Source organism: Tursiops truncatus, chromosome 11, assembly GCF_011762595.2.
Source record: "Tursiops truncatus isolate mTurTru1 chromosome 11, mTurTru1.mat.Y, whole genome shotgun sequence".
In the NCBI taxonomy this organism is placed as follows: domain Eukaryota; kingdom Metazoa; phylum Chordata; class Mammalia; order Artiodactyla; family Delphinidae; genus Tursiops; species Tursiops truncatus.
Genome location: NC_047044.1, coordinates 7,748,457 through 7,769,089, shown reverse-complemented (window position 1 = coordinate 7,769,089; position 20,633 = coordinate 7,748,457). Strand labels below are relative to the sequence as shown.

The following is a 20,633-nucleotide window of genomic DNA, read 5'->3' as shown; positions in this document are numbered from 1 at the left end:
AGAAGAGTTAACGTAGCCCTGAGGTAAGACTGTGAGTGTGGCCGTCTGTCCATCACAGGTGAATGCAGTCTGCTTTGAGCCTCCTTCTTGCCCATTGAAAAGAATGCACTTGCCAGATCAATAGCTGCATACCAAGTGCCAGAGGCTGTGTTGCTGCTCTATTACACTAAAGATGCTACATCTGACACAGCAGCTGTGACTAGGGCTACCATTTGGTTATAATAATCCACTGTCATCTACCATGATCCATTTGGCTTTTACAAGGGCTAGACCAGTGAATTAAACAGGATACTAATCTCTACCATTCCACCTAGGATGCAGGAGTGCTTCTGATATATGATGTTGGCCAAGGAAAGAACTCCAACGGTTTCAGGGACTTCTCCTTGACTTTTCCAAACATAAGGGTCCTTATTCGCTAAGTCAAGGAATAAATGTGTGGGTTCTGCTGGCTAATAAGTATATCCATTCTGATTACTCACTCAAAGATTTGGGAAATGACCAGAGGAACATGACTCCAGGTATCACCAGCTTCCATATACCCCCATTCTAACAAGGGAGCCATGATGGTATTTGGGTCTCCTTGTGTCAGTGTCAGCTCAGACCCATATCTAAGAGCCCTCAGAAGATCTTGCCATTCCTCTGTTCCGTATTGTACAGTTACTCTGGTAAATGATTAAAAGTCCTTTTGGAGAAGCTATAGAAGTATATAAGTATATACTACTTGTTGTGGTATTGCAGGGTCCTTTCTTGAGGGGACTTGGCCTCGCCTTCATTTGATGGGTTCTGGGCATAAAAGCCAGCTAATGTCTGCTAAATAGGTGAGAGATTTAGACTTTTCCAGTGTAATGCCTGACATCAGCCATCTGCCAAAGCCATCAATCACCTCAAGATCTCTGCGTTAAAGGCCACCTGATTGCCATTCCCATTTTGCTCCCCATTACAGTCATTGTGCGTGTCTTGCCTCTGTTGATTAAGTGCTACCACTTGGCCTCTGCTATTTCAGAATCCTATCATGCATATTGGCACTAGGGAGCCCAGGTACACAGCTGCATCTTTTATGTAAACCCTGGCCCACAGAGAATGGCTACCATTGAGTTTCTCAACAATGTTGACCTCTCACTGGTACGTTCCATACTGCTTTAGTGAAGACAGTGTCTTCTAGAGATCATGGTCAGGTTGACTGGTTTAACGTAATCCATCCTAACATGCTTACCTCTCTCAGCTTTTGACCTTTTCCTCACACTGGTAAAGCAAGGCCAGCATTACCATCTAATTTTCTGTAGGACATCATTGTTTCTAGGCTTGAAGGGACCATTCCAAAGGGTACCAGAACTGGCTCCAGAAGTCCTTGCCAGAATATTAAATCCTGAGTCATGAGAGGGTTCCCCTCACATCAATAAACTCTCCCCATTCCAGCCTTATAATTCCAGGCACCACCCTCCCTGGTCCACCACTAGCAGGATCCATTCCCAGGAATGTTCTTCTTGTTCCTGCTGGAAAATATTAGCCAGGTTCTGAAGCTCTTTGGGGAAAACGTGACCCTAGTTTTTGTCCTAGAATCCTTAAGGGCAGGAAAGGGCAGATCTCAAGGAGGACAAGTATCATCGTGTAAGACATCTGCCTCCAATGAAGCCTTTGCATGGTCTCCAGGTAATGGGAAGCTGATTTCTCCAGTGAAGGGGAGGGGCCGGTCCTGCTGTCCAGGGTGGTTATGGTGAATCTGGGTGCTTTAGGTTCTCAGCTGCATCTACTCAAATGTCACATCCAGGCCTCAGAGCCCCACTCCTTCCCTTTCCAGTCCCTAGCAGAGGAGACTTGCTGGGGCTGTGAGTTCAGCCTCCTTTGTAACTCCTAAATAAAATCTTGGGCCTGATTTTCAGCCCTGTTTCTCCTCTGGCTACAGGAGATTAGGGTCCCTTTAGATGTCACTATGGAGACTTTCTGCCTTTCACATTGTGCTCTGAGTTGATAGTGGACCGACTTGAGCCTATTGTTTTCTTCCTTCTGGGCGGCAGTTAAAAGAGCCAACCAGCCCCACAGTCCTTTTTTTTTTGGCGGGGGGTGCCGCACCACACAGCTTGTGGGATCTTATTTCCCTGACCAGGGATTGAACCTGAGCCCTCAGCAGTGAGAGCTGAGAGTCCCTAACCACTGGACCACCAGGGAAGTCCCCCCACAATCCTTATAATAATCCATTACCCTCGTGTTTTTCAAGCGATAGCGTCGTTGCAGATACCAGTGCAGCTTCTTCCACCTGAACCCCATCCCCATCTACCAAAGGTGAGAGTCTTAGTCATTGTGCTGGCCCAGCATGTTTCGGGTTATCACCATCCCACTCAACATCAGTAACAGGGTCCTCATTGCCATCTGACTGGAAAGTGATCCAATCCCAAAATCCCATTCTGAGAGCTTACTTCCTGGAGCCACTTCCGGTAACATCTTGTTTTAGATTCCATCAAATGCAGATTTAGCAGGGAGAAATTAATGGAGGAAATTAATTCCACAGATATTGAAGGACTGAAAAGGTGAGGGTGGAACACAGGTAACACTGAGATAGTAACTGCAGGAAACAGATACCTCCCCTGGGCCTGGGAGGACAAGGGCAAGGGCTGGGATTGTAGAATCTACACACCTGGAGGAGGGGCCCGTGGAGCATGGAGTTGAGAGCAGGTAGCTTATTCTGAAAATGATTCCATGAAACCCCAGTAAGAGTAGTGGGAAAGGAAGACGGGGACGGTAAGGAAGCTGATGTACAGGGGGTGTGGTTGATATATGGGGTGCGTTAATGAGTGGTTACCACTGTGGGCAACTAGGGCTCCATCGCAGACTCCCTCTGGGAGGTGTGCAGAGAAGTCCTCAGGATTGTCCTACGTTAGGATTAGGGAAGCATGGTATTTATCCACTAACTTCCAGGGCTGCCCTGGAAGTGTTAACGTCCTGGCACTTCCGTACTTCCCGCATTCTCACTGAGCATGTTCCTGTGCCCCTGAGAAAGTCCTTTAGGTAGAGAGTCTTGGGTGCTTGCACCAGGAAGCCTAGGGGTGCATAGGAACAACGGGCGCTTTGAGGAAATGGGGGTGGGGTGCAGTGCCGTCATGATGGCTTCGCCGGAGTCCAAGCTCCATGGGCCCCTCCTCCCCTGCTCGCCGCAACTAGAGAAAGCCCGCACAGCCACGAATACCCAACGCAACCATAAATTAATTAATTAATTTAAAAAGTATTTGGGAAGCACCAAGGCAGCATCTTGGTTGTGCCTGGTATGTGGATGGTTCCTGTCTTCCCTTCCAGGTTCTGTTTCATCTTCAACTTTATTCTGCAAACATTCTCCTGACCAGGGCAGTCCAGGCCCTGTGCTCAGAGGGGGCCATGCATGGATACGAGTCTACCTTCTGTCTCAAAAGAACTCTGATCTTGTTGTCTGAGCGTTGGGACTAGCTTGAACCTTTGTGGATATAGATTTTAGGAATCTTGGTACATCCTCTGCTCTGTTGATATTGAACTCTTCTGTGGTCTCAGACCTGCCATGCAGTTCCACACCTCAGAGCCTTTGCCTGTGATGTTCCTTTGCCCGGGAACGTGGTTCTCCTGTTCCGTCTTCCTGTCCTAACAAACTCCTGCCCTCCCTCAAGACCTAACTGAACTACTCCCTCTTCTTTCTCTGACTTCCCTATACAGGACTGTGGCTTCCTCCTTGGAATAAAAATATGCATAAACACATCTATTATGGCCTGTATTACAAATATTCTTTATAAATCTGTTTTTCTCCAGAGTCTGACCTCCTTTTGGGGCTCATTCATCCCCATATCTTCATTCATTAGTGCAACAAATCTTTTTTGAGTCCCTGCTCATCCCAGGCGTGGGAGCAGCTCAGTCAATGTCTGCTAAAGGGATGAATGAATTGGTGAGCAGTTGCTACCCCATGGATGCTGTGTTGCTAGGTGACAAACTCTAGTGATGATTAGAGAGGAGGGGGGTGATGCTGTTGTGTGAGATGAGAGTCTACACATCTTCCCTCAGGATCAGGGAAACTTCGTGGGTGGAATTTCCACACTTCAGCACTGCCAGCGTGGCAGGGGTGTGGCTGGGCTTCCGACAGCAATCTTCATTGTGCATGCGGAGAGGAAGGACAGGGGGAGGGAGTTGTGTTAGAATCTTTCCAGTATATAAGAGGCTATCTTTCCCGCATCCTTCAAGTTGAGAATCACTGAATTAAAAGCTTTCCAAATAAGAGTAATGAGGAAACTGAGAGGAGTGGATTCAATACAAGAGTCTACACAGCTGCCTGTGAGGACCAGACAGGAAAGTGTAAGTGGGAGCAGCTGATTGGAGGAGAATGAGGCTCATGCCTGGAAGGAGCACTGTTTCTCAGCACAGAGAGACAGTCACCTGGAGGAACTGTGGGCCCCGGTTTGCAAGGTCTTCCAACTTTTCAAGAGAGGCCCCCAAGTCCAGGTTTTAATATGAGATTTCCCAAGTTTTCAATGTTAAAAATAAATCTGGGGGGTTTCCCTGGTGGCGCAGTGGTTAAGAATCTGCCTGCGAGGGCTTCCCTGGTGGCGCAGTGGTTAAGAATCCGCCTGCCAATGCAGGGGACACGGGTTCGAGCTCTGGTCCGGGAAGGTCCCACATGCCACGGAGCAACTAAGCCCATGGCCACAACTACTGAGCCTGTGCTCTAGAGCCCGTGAGCCACATCTACTAAAGCCCAGTGTGCCTAGACCCCGTGCTCCACAACAAGAGAAGCCACAGCAATGGGAAGCCCGTGCACCGCAGCAAAGAGTAGCCCCTGCTCTCTGCATCTAGAGAAAGCCCGCGCGCAGCAGAGAAGACCCAACGCAGCCAAAAAAAAAAAAAAAAAAAAAGTAAATCCGGATTTTGCAAAGCCTGGGGTTTTCAGACTCAGTCTCCCCCTGGCCCAATACAGCTCTTTCCTCCAAGCCCCAGGCTGGAGAACACATTCCCAGGGGACCCTTCCCTGGCATCACTGGCTCTTCTGTTCATTCAACATTAATTAAACCCCAGCTGTGTGCCAGGAGCCGCGTTTGGGGCTGAGAGGACATCGGTGGAGGAGTCTCTGCTCTCGCCAGCTTGCGTGTAACCCCACCGTTGCAGTGTCTCCCTTAACTTTATTCTTCCTCTGGTTTGTTGGTTTCTGTGTCTACAATTGGCTCCCCCTCTATTCTGTGAGCATCATGAGGGCAGTAATAGCATTGTGTGTATCTCTGCATTTGGCGTATAAGAGAACAGTAGATGTTCACAAACGAAACCTCCAGGGAACACAGGCCTCAAGTAAAGGAGAGACAGTCTTGTGGATTTGGCAAACAGGTTAGGCAGGATCCAGAGGGCAGAGCTGGACCTTTATGAGAAGGAAGCATTTTGGTTTGGGACTCTGTGCTTCCACTGCAGGAGACCCGGGTTCGAGCCCTGGTTGGGGAACTAAGATCCCACAAGCTGCGGCAGGGCAAAAAAAAAAAAAAAAAAGGAAGCATTTCTAACAATGAGATGGGTGGCTGGCCTGGAGGGAGGTGAGAAGCTCACCATCCCTAGAGGTATCTGAACAGAGATGAGCTGACCGCCCACTAAAGATGCTGGAAAAAGGGGAACCACATTGGGTAAGAGACTCTGCTAGATGGTTACCTGTTCCTTCTAGCTTCCTTGGTTCGAACGTTGCTGTTTCTGTAACATTTAAGTGAGGAAACTACTAAATTAGGCCACGGAGGCAGTCAAGTGGCTAGGAGCATGGGCTGTGCTTTCAGGCAGACCTGGGTTCAAATCCAGGCTGTGCCACTTTGCTGTGCAGCCATGGGCAGGATGCTTCCCCCTCTCTGAGCACAAGTAATGTACTGTTCAGGGGTGCAGGATGCTTCTCACCTCTTCTCCCCTCCAGGGCTCCGACGCAATGATGCACTCCCACAGTGAGTCCAACACAACAAATTTCCCCTACTGTTTTAGAAAAGAAGATCACTGATAAGCACCAAAGGAAGTAGTTAGCTTGCATCTGCAGGCTAATGTCTTGTGAAAAATCCCCGTCCTTCGGCGTTAGAATCACTGTTAGTATGGTGAAAGGGCCACATGCTGTGGGACAAGTGTGTTGGAATTGAGTAGATTGGAGACATAGCAGCTTTGGATCGTCTTTCCCTCTTGGCTCTGGGCCAGAGGTTCACAGCTGAATGGTGGTGGAACCTATATTACTTCAATCTTTAGTTTTTCTCTCAGCCTCTCTTTTCTGTAATTGCCAAACCCATATACCAGAATCTTCATAGGTTACTTTAGATAAAACACTCTATTGACTTAGGCAGTCTATAACTCCAATCCAGGGTGTTTAGTTAACTGTGTTGAGAATTCCCCTTTGGCCATGGGCCTATATTCCACCTTCCTACTCTCTCCTCCAGAAATAAAGACGGTTAGACCCAGGTGCGGCCTGACTCAACATTCCACCAGGTGTAGTAGAAAAGCTGCAAGTGCATGAGACCAGCCACCTGTCCCACACAGCTCGTCACTGGTAGAAAAGAAAGGGAATGGGCACCTGCCAATCATTTTAAAGGGACCCCACCCACTAAGAAAATGATTGTCAAGCTCTGACTGTTGGGTTAGCTCCTCTCCCCTTAAGGAGGAGCAAGGAAGGGGCAGAAAGCCTGGAAGTGTTCTTTGGGGGCATTTGGGTGAAGTGCCCTCCTTTACTGTGGAGGCAGCCGTGAGAGGAGGGGCTTGTAAACATTCCTTCCCATACTTGCTGTGAGATCATCATGTAGAGGACTTAGCATGCGGCCTGGCACACGGTGAGCCTTCAAAGAATGTTAATTGCGGGCTTCCCTGGTGGCGCAGTGGTTGAGAGTCCGCCTGCCGATGCAGGGGACGCGGGTTTGTGCCCCGGTCCGGGAAGATCCCACATGCCGCAGAGCGGCTGGGCCCGTGAGCCGTGGCCGCTGAGCCTGCGTGTCCGGAGCCTGTGCTCCGCAATGGGAGAGGCCACAACAGTGATGAGGCCCGCGTACCGCAAAAAAAAAAAGTTAATTGTAACAAATAGTATTAGCCAACAATTCTTCATAATCCAAATACGTATAAAAATATTCAAATGAAAATATTACCAATATAAAAAACAATAAATGAATAAGTTAACAGAGTCAAACTTCACTATCCATGTCAGGTACTATTATCTGCCCAAACAATAACAATCATGTGATAATAACAGCCCACATATACTGAGTACTTATGATGCATGTATCTTTATCATTCCCATTTTACAGATAAGAAGAATGAAGCTTAGGGGAAGTCAAGTAATACAGCCAAATTTCTGCTGCTAGTGAATTCGCAAAGCCATGTAATCTGGCTTCAGAGCCATGCTCTTAAGCACTGTACTCTACTGATTCACTTATGTTGGGGTGTTTCACTTATCCTGAGAATATACAGCAACTCTGGTAATTCCTATCATTGGTAACTCTGGAGCCCAGCCGGAAGATGTACACCTGGGCTTCCCCTTGACTTGGTGTAGAAATTGGGCGATCAGGTAACAGTGAAGCCCAGGGGAGGCATTGCTCTAGAAATGACTGGATGGCGCAGGGTGGGCAAGGCTCTCCTTTTCCTGACTCTGCTTGTCCCTATTTCTCCTCACATGTTTGTCTCATTCCCTCTGGCCACAGCCAGACCCTCTCCATCTGGTGGGAAAGGCCACTGCTGGCAACCCCCAGCCTCCAGCCTCAAAGATTACAACTGGAAAGGAGAACCCTGTTCCTCCTGGTGTTCCTAAACCAGATGGACTGGAAAGAACTGATTGGCCAAGACTGGGCTACATGCCCCTTTGACCAGTCACTCTGGACTGAGATTGGCACCATTATTGTCCAAACCTTGACTACTGGGCCCAGACCCACAGTTAGGTGGTGGTCAAGTCCCTGGGAGTGACCATCCCACCATGGGATGGGGTAGGGTCAGTCTCCCAGTGGAAAGAGAGGTGCTAGGAAAACAAAAGAAGGCATTCATTACAAGGAGGCGGGCAAATAATGGATCATTTCGGCACACTGTGGTCGGTACCGGGTCCTGTGAGTTTGAACTCCAGGAAGCTGTTGTTCCTCACTGGGGTTGAAGGAAGCTGAGCTGGCTGATGTGGCCTGGCACCTGGGGTGGCATAGCCGAGCAGTGCTTCCCTGCCGTTCCCATTCTCCCCAGAGACCCACCTCCTCTGTGATTCCCCAGCTTCCCCCTCCTGGTGCAGGAAGAGGAGCAACAGATCGGACATAAGAACACTGAAATTTGTGTCTAGCTCTGCCACGCTGGCTGTGTGACCTTGGGCAGGTGGCATCAACAAGGGAGGGGCTTGTACAGCAAGCTGTGGAGAGCAACGCAAGAATGAAGGACCACCACTCGGCTCATGGCTGAGCCTCTCGTTGGACACACCATGCCTCCCTCCTTCCTACTCAGGCCCTTTCCTCTGGTGATCTCTGCATCTGTCTGATAGGCAAGGAGGAAGACAAGAGAGAAAGAATTCTACCTAGCAGTGTGAACCCAGACAGGCACTGGGTGGCCATTTCTATGTGCTTTTTTGAGGTAAAGAAGATTTAATGATAGAGTTTACAGAACACCAAATACAGCCCCAAACTCCTGCCACTTAAGCCAACCTAGGTGGACGAGTATCAGGAGACTAAACAGCTGTGTGGTTGCCTTGGCAACCACATCTGTTAGCGATTAAAACCTCAGAGCCACAACACAGAGAAAACTGCAACCTACCACCTGTTTGCGCATTGAAACCATCAAGCAGAGACCTGGGTGTTCAGGGAGAGAACCTCTGGGAAGGAGCTGGGTGATTTCTCTTGATATGAGGAGCAGGGAGTGCTGAGCACCCATTCACCAGTGCAGCAAAGAAATAACCCCACGTGACAGCCTGGGCCCCTGCTCAGAGGGGCAGGTCACCTCACTCTGGGATACTGGGGACCGAGAGGATTTTGTCTGTCTTGGCTGAACCCATCCAGGTGTGTAGGCAAGAGTTCAGACCTTCCTACACTAAAATCAGGTCAGATGCCCTCGTGGACTTGCTGTGTCAGAATGACCAGAGCAATCTGGGGCACGAACCCGTGTCCCCTGCATCGGCAGGAGGACTCTCAACCACTGTGCCACCAGGGAAGCCCACCACCCACTTTTTAACTAGAAAATGCTCTATAACATGGAAGTGGGGACTCACCTATAATCACAACCACTTAATATAATGAGTTTTTCATGGTGCTGGGTTACCTTGTCCCCATATCATTTTGATGTCCGTCCATAGAGCAGATGAACCTTAACCGCTGGGTGGGAAGCCCCTTTCAGATCTGTCCCTGCCCACATCTGACATCAGTTCTGCTCTGTTTTATTCCAAGGCAAAGAGATCCTGCCTCGTCTGAATTCTGAGTTGGCTGTGCATGTAGTTTGGGACGAGCCACTGTACACTGGACCCCAGAAATTCTTCCCCAAATATTCTGGCCCATAAATCAGATTATTGTTCAAGAGCTGTTATGATTTCATTTCTCTCCTTAGAATTAATTTTTTTTTATTTCTTGGTTTTCATTGTAAAACTAATATTACCTTACAGAAGAAAATTTGGTAACTCAACTGTACACTTTTTTGTGTATTTCCTTATAGTCTTTTTTCCCCTTTATTAGGTATATTTATTTTTTAAATATGATTTTACTCATATTGTTCGTGTAAATTTTTTTATTAATTTATTTATTTTTATTTATGGCTGTGTTGGGTCTTCGTTTCTGTGCGCGGGCTGCCTCTAGTTGCGGCAAGTGGGGGCCCCTCTTCATCGCGGTGCGCGGGCCTCTCACTATCGCGGCCTCTCTTGTTGCGGAGCACAGGCTCCAGACGCGCAGGCTCAGTAATTGTGGCTCACGGGCCCAGTTGCTCCGTGGCATGTGGGATCTTCCCGGACCAGGGCTCGAACCCCTGTCCCCTGCATTGGCAGGTGGACTCTCAACCACTGCGCCACCAGGGAAGCCCGTTCGCTTAATTTTTTATTTTTCTTTTTTAACTTGGCATTATAAAAAAGCATTTTTACTTAGAAAAATAAGCCTTTTTGTAAAACAAGCTTTTACATACATAAGCATGTATAATGGCAGCCGCTTCAATTTCACAACCATACTTTTAAAGGCAGCATAGGGAAAAAGTAATTCTTTTTCTTACAGTTTTATGCTATGTGAAGGAAAACTGCACTCACTTTTTATATTGATATTGAGGAGAAAGTCACACTAAAAAGTGTGTATATTCATTTAGTTTTTAAAGTGCTTACAAATAAAGTTTGTTTTAAATGAAACCTTTTTGTATCAAGTAGAGTGACATAATTTTTCATCCTTAATTTTAAATTATGGGAGACTTTCCCACCAAATGGAAAAGCAGCTGTGGTAGGTAATATATGAACAACGTACGCATATATAGTGTGTTTGTGTGTGCCCTTTATAACCACGAGTTAATTTTTTTTCAAATTAATTTTTTTATTGAAGTATAGTTGGTTTACAATGTTGTGTTAGTTTCAGGTGTACAGCAAAGTGATTCAGTCATACATACATTTTTTTTTCCAGGTTCTTTTCCCTCATAGGTTATTACAAAATATTGAGCATAGTTCCCTGTGCTCTACAGTTGGGTCCCTGTTGGTTATCTGTTTTATATATAGTAGTGCATACATGTTAATCCCAAACTCCTAATTTATCTCTCCCCCTGCCAGTAGCTACTTTTGCTATTTCATTTCCCTCTACTTCATGAGACAAACATTTTAATTACAATGATTGAATATTTATAGGTATTTAAAAGATATTTATTTGGGACTTTCCTGGTGGCGCAGTGGTTGAGAATCCACCTGCCAATGCAGGGGACCCGGGTTCGAGCCCTGGTCCAGGAAGATCCCACATGCCACGGAGCAACTAAGCCCGTGCACCACAACTACTGAGCCTGCGCTCTAGAGCCCGCGAGCCACAACTACTGAAGCCCGCACGCCTAGAGCCCGTGCTCCACAACAAGAGAAGCCACCACAACAAGAGAAGCCCGCGCACCGCAACGAAGAGTAGCCCCGCTCGCCGCAACTGGAGAAGGCCACGCGCAGCAACGAAGACCCAATGAAGCCAAAAATAAAAAATAAAATAAATTTTAAAAAAGAGAAAAAACACGTGCATAGCCATTAGCTGTTTATAAAGTTCTTGAATGTGTGTGCTCCCTTCCGATTCTCACATCTTTCCATTTAAAAAAAAAAAAGATATTTATTCGATGTTAAGGTAAGATGCAATTTACAACATCAATGTAAGAATTTAATTTTTAAAATAGATTTGAAGGGTTTACTAATCAGAAATGATAAGGCAATAGATGCAACAACTGAAAGTTAACAATTAGAGAACAGCATGATGGGATATCCACTATTTTGACAGCATGCTAAGTAGCCATTGCAAATGAGAATCATAAAGACAGTGTCGCAACATGAAAAACCACTCCTGCTACATTATGTGAAAAAGCAGAACAAGAAATTTCATGTGCCCCTATGATTGGTTAGCACAACGCCTAGCACTCAGGAAGTACTCATTACATATTATTAATTAGTTGTAATAATGTAAAACTATGTATATGCCCCTGGAAGAGACGATGAAAGGACCACACCAAAAATAACTGTGATTTTTGTGCTGAAGGGGTGTAATTTTTTTCACTCTGTAAATTATATTCTCCAAATAAAAATTTGACAATACAAAACCAACAACCCGATTTAAAATGGAATAGAAAAATGGACAGAGGATATGGATAGATGGTTCTCATAGTGAAAAAACAAATGATCCAAGCGAATGAAAAAATGTTCAGTCTGCCTCATAATAAGAGGCCTCATAATTAGCCTGACATACGCCTTTGAAACTATCAGATCGGCACAGTCCAAAGAATTTGAAAACACTGTGTCGCAAGAGTAGAGGGAAACAGCTGCTCTCATACCTTGTTTATGAGACTGTAAGATGGCACAATTTATGGCTAGCAATTTGGATATATTTACTAAAATTTTAAGTGGATGCACCCTTGATCCACTAATACAACTTCCAGGGATTTATTCCACAATCTACTTACACTTTTGCCTAACAACGTGAAAAAGTCTATATACTGCAGCGTCGATCTAATATCAAATGCTAGAAACAGTCTAAATGTCCACTAATAGGAGATTTGCTTAAATAGTCCATACAAAGGATCACTCTATAGCCTTTAAAAGTGGGGTGGGGTGGGCAGGGGCTAAGGGTATTGAAATGAACAGGGTTCAGGGTGTGTTAATGAAGTGATGGGAACGAGGTGTAGAATGGCGTGTCCAGTGTGTTCCCTTTCTGTGAATAAGAAAGGAGCATGTTAATCAGGCACAGACGGTCTCCAGAAAGATGCACAGAAGTCTCTGCAGTGGCACCTGGGCCAGAGTGGGACAGAGTCCCTAAGAATGGGAATGACACTTTGCATCACAAATCTTTTTTGTGACTTTTGAATTCTGTAGCTTTCGTACATATAACCAATTCAAAAACTAAAGTAACACCGTATTGATTTTTAAAATTTGAAAATGTTACCACTACTCTTTTTTAAAAAAAACCATGATCCTCTAAAAGTTTTCTTAATCCAGGCTTGCAGAGGTCACCTGGTTCAGTGGAACAGAAGCGAGAGGGTTTTGAGGTCCCATTTCTGGATCAGCCTCTGACTCAGTGGGTCTCAGTGACTAGTTTCATTCTGAGCCTTCCTTTCTCATCAGTACAGCAGTGGAATTGGTTTAGGTAATCACCAAAGTCCCTTTCACCCTATTATGAGTACCTTTGAAAATATGTTTTACAAATAAGAAGATATCATTCACAAACGTTTGTTAAAGCAAACATTTTATTGAAGTATATAGCACACAGGAAAGCACACAGATGGTAAGTGTCCAGCTTGGTGAATAAAGTGAACATACCCAGGTAACAACCCACACCTAGATGGGTGGCAGAACATCACCCACACCCCCAGAAAGCCCTCCCAGTCACTACCGGGACCCAGGGCTACCATCCTCCCCACCCCACAGATTACTTTTGCCAGGGACAATTAAAAGCAAATCACTCCAGCACCTAAAACAACTGTTTCCACGTTTGCACTTTTCCTTCCATTCTTTTCAAGATGTAAACAAGTGGTGACGATTGCCAGAAGGTAGTTGACACCCACGTTTGTTTCCACCACCTGCCAGTTCTTTGCCATGAGGAATCTAACGGCAGAGAATGGTTAATACTCTTCTCCTTTGCGCTGCCTATTACGATGTTAAAGGGAAAATGCCATTACAGACATTTCTAGACAAATCACACGGGAGCAAAGCAAACACGTGGATGAACGGTCTGGAATGCACCCTCATCAGATAATGGAAAAATCCAGGCTGTCTTCTGGTGCCCTGCACTAACATACCCCGGGGCGGGTGTCCTAGCCCCCCGGGCGGTGGTCCCCCTGCCTGTGCCCGGTGGCCGCCGGCGGGCAGCGCGGAGTGTGTGTTCTGCGCATTCGTGGAATCCGCGGGATTAGCTGGCTTCCCCTGCGCCCCGGTGTTCGCCGCCAGGACCGAGGCAAGACGCGCGCGAGGGGCCTCCGGCTGGAGCAGCGGGCTCGCCGGTCCCCGCCGGCCCCACGGCGTGTGATCGAGTGACTTTCATGTTAGACTTTCCAGTTCCCGGCTCGGCTTATACACGTAGCCTCCCCCTGGACGTCCACATTGCTTCTGCTGTGCAGCGTCTGTTGTGTCGAAAGACCTCTGCGGATTTGACGAAAGTTTGCCCAGCAAGGCTACAAAGCCGCCACCCTTGGCTTGAATGGAATGGGTGGGGTGGGGGGGGCGGGGGGAGTGTTTCTGAGGCCCTGCCTGCGCCCCCGCCCCGCTCCCACCCCCGGCAGCAGCCGCCAGCCGCGCTGGTCGGCTTGTGTCGTCAGTGATTTACGGCCCGCGGGGCCCAGCTGTTGGCGTGGACGCGGCAGCTGCCCAAGGTTAAGGGGGCCTTATGTGAGGTACTCGAGTCATGGGATGGCCTCAGAGCAGCTGTTCCCTCCCGAGGTCAAGGCGGTGATCATGTTGCCGATCTGCGAGCCAATACCAGCCAGGAAGAGGCTACAGGCCCCCCATCCGGCCACATGCACACACTGACCCCGCTCCAGCTAAGGCCCAGCGCTCTGCTCTGTCTCAGTCTTCTTGGTGGCGCGTTGATGCCGGGCTGGCTGAGCTGAGCGGCTGTTTAGGGGCCGGGGCCCAGCCCTGCAGGAAGATGGTTAGTGGGAGCTGCTCCCCGTGGTCCCCGATTGTCACCCAGCCCGGGCGTGCATCAAGGCAAGGGCTGAGAGCAGAAAGGAACATGCAGCTCTTCACGAAGCCCTTACTGTGTCCCAGCCCCCTGCCAAATGCTTTACTTGCATTTTGTCATCTAACTCTTGCAACAGTCCAGTGAGGTGGATTTGACTAATATACCCCGGAACCTCCTGAAAACTGAGGTTCAGAGAGGTTAAGGAAACTGGCCTAGATCACACAGCTAGCTGCCTGTCTTTGGAGCCAGAGCTTTTAACAACTAAAGTGCCCACTATGTGTCAGGCAGTTTGCACAGGGTACAGTATTCAATCTCCTCATCAACCCTAAAAGGCCATTCAGGAGTGAGGAAGCAGGCCCCGTGTCTTTCCTAAGGTCACTTAGGCAGCAAAGCAGCAGGGCTGAGATTGTCCTTGGCATGCTGAGCACCAAACTCTGCTCCTTTTCCTTCCCCTTCACCAAACTACACCCCCTGCTGCTTCAGGGAGGCTTCAGTGGGGCACACTGTGGACTTTTTGCCAAAGGGGGCAGACAGCTGGGGATGGGCCCTGCTTCCTGCTTGCACCTTCCTGCCCACTCCGCTGCCTGTGACCCACTTGGCCCCTCCCCCTTCTCAAAGCACTCTCCTCTCTTGGCCTCAGCTAGTCCTCCTCAGCTTGTCCACATCACATGCATGTCTCCTACCCCACTGTCTGCTATTTGGCCTCCTTTCCTGAACCCCCCTCCTTTCCTCATTCCAGTGATGAAAGGTCCCAGGACTTGACCCTGAATCCTCTTACCCCTCTACTCATCTTTCCAGTAAGAGTTCTCCCATCCCTGTCTGTGGCCCCATAACTTCCAACTTATTTCTCCTGCTCCAGCCTCTCTTCTCCGGGGCACACCCGATTGCCTCCTTGACGTTTTTTTTGTTTTATTTTGTTTTTTTTTAATTTATTTATTTATGGTTGCATTGGGTCTTCGTTGCTGCGCGCAGGCTTTCTCTGGTTGCGGTGAGCGGGGGCTACTCTTCGTTGTGGTGCGAGGGCTTATTGCGGTGGCTTCTTTTGTTGAGGAGCACAGGCTCTAGGCGCATGGGCTCCAGTAGTTGCAGCACGAGGGCTCAGTAGTTGTGGCTCATGGGCTCTAGAGCACAGGCTCAGTAGTTGTGGCGCACAGGCTTAGTTGCTCCGTAGCATGTGGGATCTTCCCGGACCGGGGCTCGAACGCATGTCCTGCAATTGCAGGCGGATTCTTAGCCACCGTGGAAGCCCGCCGTGGAAGCCCGCCTCCTTGACATTTTTTAACAGCTATGTTGAGATGTATTTCACATACCGTACAATTCATCCACTTAGAGTGTACAATTCTATGGCTTTCAGTATATCCATGGACTTGTGCAACCATCACCACTACAGTCAATTTTAGAACATTTTTACCACCCCCAAAAGAAACCCGGTACCCGTTAGCGGTCACTTCCCACTTCCCCCCAACTTCCACAGACCCTGGAAACCACTAATCTGATTTCTGTCTCTATGAATTTTGCTTATTTCTGCACATTTCATAAAAATAGGATCATACAGGGAATTCCCTGGCGGTCCAGTGGTTAGGACTCCACACTTTCAGTGCTGAGGGCCTGGGTTCAATCCCTGGTCGGGGAACTAAGATCCCGCAAGCCATTTGGCACGGCCAAAAAAAAACAAAAAACAAGACAGGATCATACAATACATTACCTTTTGTGACTATAGTGGTGTGGTTTTCTTTTTAACACCTATGCTGGGGTATAATTGCTTTACCTTTGTGTTAGTTTCTGCTGTATAACAAAGTGAATCAGCTATACGTATACTTATATCCCCATATCTCGTACCTCTTGCGTCTCCCTCCCACCCTCCCTATCCCACCCCTCTAGGTGGTCACAAAGCACCGAGGTGATCTCCCTGTGCTATGCGACTGCTTCCCACTAGCTAGCTATTTCACATTTGGTAGTGTATATATGTCAATGCCACTTACCCTTCGCCCTCCCCGTGTCCTTGAGTCCATTCTCTACAGTGGTGATGTTTTATGCTTTCAAGTTTCATCCAGGGCTTCCCTCGTAGCACAGTGGTTAAGAATCCGCCTGCCAAGCAGGGGGTTCAAGCCCTGGTCCGGGAAGATCCCACATGCCACGGAGTATCTAAGCCCACAAGCCACAACTACTGAGCCCACGTGCTGCAACTACTGAAGCCCGCACGCCTAGAGCCCCTTGCTCTGCAACAAGAGAGGCCACCACAATGACAGACCCATGCACCACAACAGAGAGTAGCCCCCGCTCACCGCAACTAGAGAAAGCCCGTGCATAGCAACAAAGACCCAGCACAGCCAAAAATAAATTAAAAAAAAAAAGTTTCATCCATGTTGTAGTATGTATCAGTACCTCATTCCTTTTAATAGCCAAATAATATTCCACTGTATGGGTATACCACATTTTCTTTATCCTTTCATGCACTGGTGGACATTCATGTTGTTTCCACTTTTAGTTATTATGAATAAAGCTTCTGTGAATATTCATGTGTAAGTTTTTCTGTTGATTGATCTTTTCATTTCTCTTGGATATATACCTAGGAGTGGAATTGCTGGGTCATATGGCAACTCTATGTTTAACTTTTTGAGGAACTGCTAAACTGTTTTCCACAGAGCTGCACTATTTTACACTCCTACCGTCAATGTATGAGGATTCCAACTTCCCCACATCCTCACCAACACTTGTTATTGTCTATCTTTGATTATAGCCAACCTAGTGGGCATGAAGTAGAATCTTATTGTGGTTTTGATTTGCATTTCCCTGATGACTAATGATGTTGAAAATGTTTTCATGTGTTTATTGTTGATTTGTACATCTTCTTTAAACAAATATCTGTCCAAATCCTTTGCTCACTTTAAAGTTGAGTTATCTGTTCATTTATTATTGGGTTGTAAATGTTCTTTACATATTCTGGATACACGATTTGCAAATATTTTCTTCCATTCTGTGGAATACCTTTTCACTTTCTTTATAGTGTCCTTTGAGACACAAAAGTTTTTACTTTTTTTTTGATGTATAGTTGATGTAAAATATTATATAAGTTTCAAATATAAACATAGTGATTCAAAATTTTAAAGGTTATACTCTACTTATAGTTATTTTAAGGCTTTTAATTTAATTTAATTAATTAATTTATTTATTTTTGGCCACAACACGCAGCATGCAGGATCTTAGTTCCCCAACCAGGGATCGAACCCGTGCCCCTTGCAGTGAAAGCGCAGAGTCTTAACCACTGGACCGCCAAGGAACTCCCAAGGGTTTTTAATTTTTGATGAGGTCCAATTTATTTATTTTCTTTTGGGTGTTGTGCTTTACGTGTTATACCTAAGAAACTGTTTCCTAACCCAAGGTCATGGAGATTCAGTCCTATGTTTTCTTCTGAGGGATTTTATAGTTTTTAGCTCTTACATTTAGGTTTATGATCCATTTTGAGTTAATTTTTGTGTATGGTGTGAGGTAGAGGTCCAGCTTCATTATTTTGCTTGTGCATTTCAGTTATCGCAGCAGAATTTCTTAAAAAGATTATTCTTTCCCTCATGAATGGTCTTGACACCCTTGTTGAAAATCAATTAACCATAAACGTACAGTTTATTTCTGAACTGTCAATTCTTGCCCAATGATCTATATGCCTTTGCTTACGCCAGTACCCTCTCAAGTTTTAAAATCAGAAAGTTTGAGTCCTCTGTTTTCTTCTTTTTCAATATTGTTTTATCTATTCTGGGTCCCTGGCATTTTCATTTAAATATTAAGATCAGCTTACCAATTTCGCTTTAAAAAGCCAGCTGGGATCTTGGTGGAGATTGTATTGAATCTGCAAATTAATCAGTCAATCTTAAAATGTTAAGTCTTCTGATCTGTGAATATGTCTTTACATTTATTTACATCTGATCTTAATTCCTTCAACAATGTTTTGCTATTTCCATTGTACAAGTCTTACACATCTTTTTTTAAAGTTACAGCTAAGTATTTTATTCTTTTTGTTGCTATTTTAACTTGAATTGTTTTCTTAATTTCATTTTTGGAATGTTTATTGCTAGCGTATAGAAATACAATTGATTTTCATATATTCATCTTGTATCTTGAAACCTTGTTGAACTCATTTATTACTTCTAATAGTTTTTTAGTGAGTTCTTTAGAATTTTCTGTACACAAGATCATGTCATTTTTAAATAGAGATTGTTTTACTTATTCCATTCTAATCTGGATGATTTTTTATTTATTTATTTCATGACCTATAGTTGATTTACAATGTGTTAATTTCTGCTGTACAGCAAAGTGATTCAGTTATACATATATATATTCTTTTTCATATTCTTTTCCATTATGGTTTATCACAAGATATTGAATATAGTTCCCTGTGCTATACAGTAGTACCTTGTTGTTTATCTATTCTATATATAATAGTTTGCATCTGCTAATCCCAAATTCCCAATCTATCCCTCCCCCACCCCCCACTTTGGCAACCACAAGTCTGTTCTCAATGTCTGTGAATCTGTTTCTGTTACGTAGATGAGTTCATTTGTGTCATATTTTAGATTCCACGTATAAGTGATATTATATGGTATTTGTCTTTCTCTTTTTGACTTACTTTGCTTAGTATCATAATCTCTAGGTCCATCTGTGTTGCTGTAAATGGCATTATTTCTTTTTTTTTATGGTTGAGTAGTATTCCATTGTATATATGTACCATATCTTCTTTATCCATTCATCTGTCAATGGACATTTAGGTTGTTTCCATGTCTTGGCTATTGTGAATAGTGCTGCTATGAACACAGGGGTGCACATATCTTTTCTTTCCTTTTTTTTTTTTTTTTTTTTTTTGCGGTACCCGGGCCTCTCACTGTTGTGGCCTCTCCCGTTGCAGAGCACGGGCTCCGGACGCGCAGGCTCAGCGGCCATGGTTCACAGGCCCAGCCACTCCGCGGCATGTGTGATCTTCCCAGACCGGGGCATGAACCCGTGTCCCTTGCATCGGCAGGCGGACTCTCAACCACTGCGCCACCAGGGAAGCCCTGCACGTATCTTTTTGAAGTAGAGTTTTCTCCGGATACATGCCCAGGAGTGGGATTGCTGGATCATATGGCAACTCCATTTTTAGTTTTTTGAGGAACCTCCATACTGTTTTCCAGAGTGGCTGCATCAATTTACGTTCCCACTAACAATGTAGGAGGGTTCCCTTTTTTCCACACCCTCTCCAGCATTTGTTATTTGTAGATTTTTTTAATGATGGCCATTCTGACCAGTGTGAGGTGGTACCTCACTGTAGTTTTGATTTGAATTTCTCTAATAATTAAAAATATGGAATGCTTTGGGAATTCCCTGGCGATCCAGTGGTTAGGATTCCATGCTTTCACTGCCAAGGGCATGGCCAAAAAAATATATATATGTGGAACGTTTCACGAATTTGTGTGTCATCCTTGCGCAGGGGTCATACTAATCTTCTCTGTATTGTTCCAATTTTAGTATATGTGCTGCTGAAGCGAGTACCTGGATGACTTTTCTTTCTTTTTCTTGTCTGATTACCCTAGCTAGAACCTCCAAAACAACGTTTAATAGGAGGGATGACAGTGGACATCCTTGTCTTGCTCTTGATCTTAGGGGGATGTCATTCAGTCTTTCGCCATTAAGTTTGATTTTAATTATGGGTTTTTCATATATTCCCTTTATTAGGCTGCAGAAACTCCCTTCTATTCTTAGTTTGCTAAGTATTTTTATTATGAAACTGTGATGGATTTTGTCAGATGCTTTTTTCTGCATCTTTTGAGATGATCAGATGGTCTTTGTCCTTTATTCTATGGATGTGATGTATTACGTTAATTGATTTTCAAACCCCCAAGACCATCTTCAGTATCAATGATTCATAAGAAGGACTCATAGGATTCAGTATGTAGTCATACTCACAGATAAGTTTTATTATATAGTGAAAGGACACAGAGCAAAATCAGCAAAGAGAAACAGCACAAGGGGCAAAGTCCAGAGGAAACCAACACAAGCTTCCAGAGTGCTCTCCCAGGGGAGTCAACATAGGACACGCCTAATCCCTTCAACAAGTCCTGACAACATGTGAAATATTGTCTACCACGGAAGCCCATTTGAAATTCAGTGTCCAGGGTTTTTAATAAAGGCTGGCCATATAGGCATCCTTTGTCTAGCATGTATCAAAATTCCAGACTCCCAGAAGGAAAGCACGTATTTAGCATAAACCACATGATTTGTATAAATAGTGTAGGCATAGTGAGCTACTCTTACCAGTCCTTAAATTCACATTCCCAGATGCCAGCCAAGGGCCAACCTTGCAAGCAGGCATTTCTAAGGATAGCAGTCTCA

At 45.6% G+C, this 20,633-nt stretch overlaps 1 non-coding gene across 1 annotated transcript; it reads right to left on the bottom strand.

The window, feature by feature from the left end:
* Nucleotides 1–19,686: 19,686 nt before the first annotated feature.
* LOC117314406 (U6 spliceosomal RNA) lies at nucleotides 19,687–19,793 on the bottom strand. Its single transcript, XR_004529151.1, has one exon. It is a non-coding gene; the product is annotated as a U6 spliceosomal RNA (small nuclear RNA).
* Between the last annotated feature and the right edge of the window lie 840 nt (nucleotides 19,794–20,633).